The sequence below is a fragment of the Zootoca vivipara genome, chromosome 6, assembly GCF_965207765.1.
Source record: "Zootoca vivipara chromosome 6, rZooViv2.hap1.1, whole genome shotgun sequence".
Classification (NCBI taxonomy): Eukaryota; Metazoa; Chordata; class Lepidosauria; order Squamata; family Lacertidae; genus Zootoca; species Zootoca vivipara.
In genome coordinates, this window is record NC_142589.1 from 9,910,005 (window position 1) to 9,917,120 (window position 7,116).

Below are 7,116 nucleotides of genomic sequence, written 5' to 3' on the forward strand. Positions count from 1 at the left end.
CCCGAAAAAGAGTAAAGGAAAACCTCCATGGTCAGAGGCAGTCTACTCCAAATGACAGGTGCGCTGGGACAAATAACGAGGGAGGGATATTGCCCTCATTCCCTGGTGGTGAGCCTTCCAGAGGCACTTAGCCAAGCGCTGTCAGAAACAGTGTGCTAGAAAAGGTACGTTCTTAAGTCTCCAGGTGTTCCTGGACTCCCAAGTCCCATCATCCCCAGCTTGCATGGGCAGTGGTCAATGATGACTGGAGTTGGGAGTCCAGTAGCATCTTGACGGCCACAGGTTCCCGCTGCTTTCGTTGAAAAATGGTAAGAGTTGTGCTAGAGCTAGTGAAGGGCACTAAAGGCAAGTGATGGTCTAAATCAAACATGGGGAACTTGCGGCCTTTCTGATGTTGCTAGACTCCAATTTCCATGAGCTCTATCTAGCCCATCATAGCCAATGGTCGAGCAACATCTGGAGAAGCCACAGGATCCCCATCGCTTCATTAAAAGATGGCAGAGTTGTGATGGAGGAAGCGTGCATGGGGCACTAAAGGCAAGTGATGGTCTGCTTTAAGAATGTGAAACTGGAAGCTCTTCTGATGTTGCTGAACTCCCCGTTTCCACAAGCTCCTGGAATCATGGTCCATGGTCCAGCAACAGGTTGATGACGACAGAGTTGTGATGCAGGAAGTGAGGGGCACTAAAGGCAAGTGATGGTCTAGTTCCATCATGGGAAACTTTCTGCCTTCCAGAGGTTGACCTCGGACTCCTCTGAGCTCCAGCCAACACTGCCAACAGGCCAGCAACATCTGGGTGGCCACAAATTCCCCATCCTGTAAAGATGGCAAGTTGTGGTCGAGCTAGCTGGGGGCAGTAAAGGCAAGTGATGGTCTCTTTCAGTGACCTGCAGCTCTCTCCTGATGTCACTGGACACCAACTCCATGTCCAGCCGGCACGGCCAACAGTCAGGGGTAACAGTGAGTCCCATCAACATCTGGAGGGGTGCAGGTTGTCCAGCCTAGACAGAGGGAACACGGACTGAAGGGTTCTGCCAGAGCCTCATCTTGCGCCATCTGCTTGGCAATTGGCTTTATCGGAGGCTCCGGCTCCCTGCGCCACTGCCAGGACTCTCCAAACATGTCAAGACACAGCAGGGACCCGCGTGGGCGTGAGAGCTGGAAGGATTGGTACATGGGAGAAGGAAAGGGCGGGGGGGGGGAGAGAAGAGAGAGAAAATAAACTTGTTGTTGGGACTTGATCAGGGATCCGAAGGGCCCGACGGATAGAGGTTGCACACCTTGTTCTCAGAGCGAACACCTGCGCAGGGAAAGAGGCAGCTGAGATGGGAGTAGTCTGAGCATGGGAGAGCGGTGGATGTTTCAACAGGTGGGGGCATGAGCAGACTGGCTGCTTCTTCTCTCCCGGACACCCCCCTCACTGAAGGTTTCCAAGCAGAGTTTGTGTGTTCACCTCCAAAGGATCCTTTAGCCATGATTCTAATGATCATTGTATTATTTATTCTCATTCTTCATGGCCTGCTTGTGGGCTTCCCACACGACTGCTGCGGGGTGCTGGGCTGTTTGCATGATCAAGCAACCCAACCTCTTCTGGTCGAGAGATTCTGGAAGCAGATTTTAAGCAGGCCTTCTTCACCCAGTGCAGAGTTAAACTACGGAACTCCCTCCCTCAAGAGGTGGCGATGGCCCGGTCCGGGCTTGGATGGCTTTGGAAGAGGGCTGGGCAAATTCAGAGAGAGCTACCAGTGGCCTGCTGGCCACAAAGGCTATGCTCTGCCTCCATGGCTGGAAGCAGAAAATGCTCCTGAACACCAGTTGCTAGAAGCCGCAGGAGGGGAGAGGGCTCTCAATTTTGGGTTCCGCAGGTTTTCCCATGATGGGCATCTGGTTGGGCATAGGAGACTGGACTAGACAGGCATTGGCCTGATCCAGCAGGCTTTCATAAGCTATTAACGCAGCCTGCCTGCCTGATCTCTCAGGATCAAGATGCTTCGCTAGGCAGGTTCTTTGGTCGGATCATGTTTTTCCAGCCTTGCCATTCTCAGGATGCGCACTCCCGCCTCCGTGGCACAAAGGAGCCTTGGCAGTGGCTGCAGAAAGGCCTCCACACACACACACACACACACACACACACACACACACACCTCTACCCAAAAAGCTGTTTTGGAAACATCTGGGCTCAGCGCACAATGTGGAATGCGCCTCAGCAGCGGGGTGCAAAAGCTGCTCTTCCTGAGGCCCCCCAAATGCAGCCTCCCACAGGTCAGAGCAGAGGCAGCTGCTTCCTCCAATGCTGTCAACCCCGGGTGGCGGGGAAAGAAAGAAAGAGGGAGAGAGAGGTGTCCCTGCTCGACTCCTGTCCTTTGCCATTTTAGATTTTTTGGGTGGGGTGGGGTGGGGGGAGACACCAGGCTTGTAGATAAAAATCCCAGGCTTGCGTGCGGCTCTTTCTTTGAAAATTAGACGCCCGCTTTAATTTCTGTTGGGGATTTTATTTATTCTTTATCTACATATTCTTTATTTACATTTATACCCCACCTTTCCCCCAAGAATCTCGAGATGGAGTACATAGCTGTCCTCCCCACTCCACTATTTCATTCACACAACAACCCTGCGCTGCGTGCCGCCTGGGCACGATGGGAGTTGCAGAGAGGTGTCGTACAGGCCTCCATCAGATGGCTCCTAAAAGAAGGAGGGCATTGCTTTTCACGTACAAGAGCGGTTTTGATAGGGAGATGCCCACAGATGAACTGTTAAAACCTGCTCTCCTTTCTTCCTTCTGCTGCCCCCTCCCACCCGGCCAGTTTTGATCTGACTCACTTGCAGGGAGTTCACACTGTGGGTGGCCCAGCAGAGCCCCCCCCCCCCGCCTGTGTCTGTCTCTCAGCGCATCGGAATGCGGCACATGCCTGCCCCATTCCATGCTCCATGCGCCAAGGTTGGCATCGTGGCCGCCCCTCTGGACAGAGAGATGTTCCCCGCCCCTGCTTTCCCCCCCTTTCTTGCTAAATCCCTGCCATTTGGCAAGTCATGCCCAGGGCAAACAGGGCAAGGCGCCAGGGGAGGCCGGTGGCTGGCATGGATGCGGACGAGGCATCCGTCATCAAGGTTTTAATGTTTCCTTCCCGGCCTCAATCGGTTATGGCTCTTCTGCTGTCACCGGTTAACAACTGCTCTCCTGGCTCTGCATTATCAGGTTTGGCTGCCTCGAAAAGGATACTGCAGAGTCGAAAAGGATTCAGAAAATTAGCAACCCAAATGATCAAGAGGATAGAGCAACTCCCCTGCAAGGAAAGGGACTTTTAGCTTAGAGGGAACAAAAACCACAAGTGGCGACATGGTCCAGTTTGTAACATGATGCATGGCCTGGATAGGAAAACGCCTTTCTCCCTCTCCAACTTTTAAGTTGTTGCCATCGAATGAAACTGAATTCTGGGAGGATTCAAGATAGATATAAAGGGAAGTCCTTCACACAGAACATAATTAAACTGTGGAACTCCCTCCCTCAGGAGGCAGTGGTGACCACCAATTGGGTGCTTTAAAAGAGGATCAGGCAATTTAAGGATATCGGTGGCTACTAGCCAAAATGACGCATGTTCTGCCTTCACTGTCAGAGGCCTCTGAATGCCAGTTTCTGGGAACTTCAGGGTGGCAGAGCACTTCAGGTGAGCAGAGTATTCAGACCTATTGAGGCATCAGGCTGGCCACTCTGAAATTAGGATGCTGAACTAGATGGGCCTTTGCTGTGACCCAGCAGGCTCATCTTAAGCCTACCAACAAATATATTGCCCTATGAAAGCTCAAGCCCTTATTTCTTTTGCATTTATCCTTGACCAAAATGCATTTAAAATTAGACACACACCCCACCCCAAACTGTTTTTTTTAAAATAATAACAAAACAATAATTTGATTACAGTACTGTCAACTAAAGTGACACCTTCCAAGGTCAAATTTGTGCACTCTGCTTTAAAGGCCAGGGGGGAAAGGAGTGCTATCAGTCTGCTTAAAAGCAAGGGGGCTGCTGGGAGAGAAGGAATCTGATTGCTTGCAGATGAAGCTATTTAGTAAACTCGGCATTCCTTTGGGCCCCATAAAAAGAGAGCGCTTTCCAACCAGCCCAGTGCTCCGCCTTCCATGCACGTTAATTGCTTTTGTTCCGACATCACAGCCCTGGTTGCATGCAGAGATGAGAACGGAGAGGGGATGCGGAGATACTCTGGCTCCCATTTGTTCTCCGAAAGGACGTTTTCCAAAGGCGGCATCATCTGACAGAAAAATGCTGTGGCGGCGATAAGGAAAGGTAATAAACAGCCCTCCACGCAACAGACCTTTGGCACTGTGCTCACTACAGGCAAGGTGCTCCTAACAAATACGCCTGAGTTTGGGGCAAGCTAATTCTTAGATGTTTGGCAAATCCTCACCGTGACCAACTCCCGCCCAGAAACCCATGTCCCCCCACTGTGGAAGGACGTGTGGATCCAGAATTGGCCTCCACAGTCACTTATGGAGACACCGCTAAGACCATGTTCATGGAAGACAATCTTACTCGGCCACAAGTGATCGCCAAAGACCAACACACACACACACACACACAGAGAGAGAGAGAGAGAGAGAGAGAGAGAGAGAGAGAGAGAGGTTATGGAGCTAGCATTCTTACATCTAACTGTTGCTGGCCTGGACCCAATCTAAAACACAGGGCAGAGGAATGAGCATGGTGGAGTTCTTCCATGTTTTTTTTGGGGGGGGGAATAATCCTGCATCTAGAAAGCTAGCATGGCGACACATCTGTGACAAGCTGCTTTTCCAGATACAGGGCTTTGCACAAAGCCTATGGCAGGGGTCAGCAAACTTTTTTAGCAGGGGGCCGGTCCACTGTCCCTCAGACCTTGTGGGGGGCCGGACTATATTTTGAAAAAAAATATGAACAAATTCCTGTGCCCCACAAATAACCCAGAGATGCATTTTAAATAAAAGGACACATTCTACTCATGTAAAAACACCAGGCAGGCCCCACAAATAACTCAGAGATGCATTTTAAATAAAAGGACACATTTTACTCATGTAAAAACATGCCGATTCCCGGACCATCTGCGGGCCGGATTTAGGTGATTGGGCCGCATCTGGCCCCTGGGCCTTAGTTTGGGGGACCCCTGGCCTATGGGATCATTCAGCTCGCCTGCCCATGTTCAACTACTCCATAGTAGTAATCCAGATACAAACCTCACAGCCCTCGGCGTCTGTGTGGTTAGGTTAGGTGCAAAGGAGGAGATCGAAGCATTTCCTCCAAGCCTCGGGAAAAGGGAATGACATCTCTCATTAGGGATTCAGGTTTACTGGCGCTACAAAACTGCCCGAACGCTGCTAACCCCTGCCAGATCTGAATTGGGATCATAATGGCTGATTAGAGGGGAGCGGCGCCAGGGTGGGGCGGTTGCCTATGTGCCCTGCATGCGGGATTCCCTGGAGGGAGGCACCCAGCCGGGCGCCTTAGGGAAGCAGGATGTTGTGAAAACTAGAGAGATGGGCAAGTGCTTCGTTTGGAAGGGAATCAGGGTTGCATTCTGGAGCTTGCCGAGGAATGCAAGGAATGGGGAAAGGCCGTGGCTCAGTGGCACAGCGCCAGCTCTGCAGGCAGAAGGTCCCAGGGTTCAAACCCTGGCATCTCTCTGCAGGGTTGGGAATGCCACCCCACCCTACCCACCGCCGCCGCCTGAAACCCTGGGGAGCCACTGCCAGTCAGTGTAGACAGATTGATGAACCAAGGTTCTGACTCAGCACAAGGAAAGTTTCTGATGTTCCTCTGTTCTTCTCAACAAGCCCTGATCAACTCAGCACTACGTGAACTGGCCCTTCCAGAGACATATACACCAAAACAGCTTTCGTAGACACAGAGGACCTCCTCCACAGAAAGGAGATGCTCTCTACAGCTGATCTGTACTACTTCTATTCTACCTTGGTCAGACCACACCTGGCCAGGTCTTGTGTCCAGTTCTGGGCGCCTCAATTTAAGGATACTGACAAGCTGGAAAGTGTTCCGAGGAGGGCAACCAAGATGATCAAGAGCCTGGAAACCCAGCCTTATGAGGAACGGTTGAAGGAGTTGGGTCTGCTTAGCCTGGGAAAGAGGAGACTGAGAGGAGATATGAGCCATCTTCCGATATCTCAAGGGCTGTCACATGACAGATGGAGCGAGCTTGTTTTATCCTGCTCTGGAGGGAAGGACTCAAACCCATGGCTTCGAGTTACAAGGAGATTCAGACCAAACATCAGGAATAACTTTCTGGCAGTAAGAGCTGTTTGGACAGCGGAGCGGACGCCCTCAGCTGGTGGTGGACTCTCCTTCCTTGGAGGTTGTTAAGCAGAGCTTGGATGGCCATCTGCCATGGCTGCTTTAGTTGAGATTCCTGCATTGCAGGGGGTTGGAACCGATGACCCCTGGGACCCCTTCCAACTCTGAAATTCTATGATTCTCCTAAAGGCAAAGTAATGTTCCAGTGCTCATGATTCTGAATAAAGGGCTCGTTTAAATAAGAAGCTGCCTTGCAGTGAGCCAAGCCCATGGTTCATCTAGTCCAGGCATCCCCAAACTTCGGCCCTCCAGATGTTTTGGACTACAATTCCCATCATCCCTGACCACTGGGCCTGTTAGCTAGGGATCATGGGAGTTGTAGGCCAAAACATCTGGAGGGCCGCAGTTTGGGGATGCCTGATCTAGTCTATCCTAACCAGCAGCAGCTCTCCAAGGTTTCAAATGGAGGACATTCCCTGCCCTACTTGGGAGATGCTGCTGGGGATTGAACCTGGGACCTTCTGCATGCCAAGCAGGTGCTCTGCTACTAAGCTACAGCCCTCCCCTTAAGGCGCAGGAATATAGGGAGCTGCCTCATAGCAGTCGGACCCTCAACCCAACTAGCTTGAAACAGTCAATGCTGACAGGCGGCAGCAGCAGCAGCTCTCCAGGGTTTGGCAGAGCTACGTCTCAGCCCTGTCTGGATGGCGAAGACTAAAATTGTGTGCCTTTGGCATACAGAGCAGGTCAGAACATCAGAAGAGTCCTGCAGGCCAATGGCCCATCTAGTCTGGAATCCTGTTCTCAGTGCCCAACCGGATGGTGC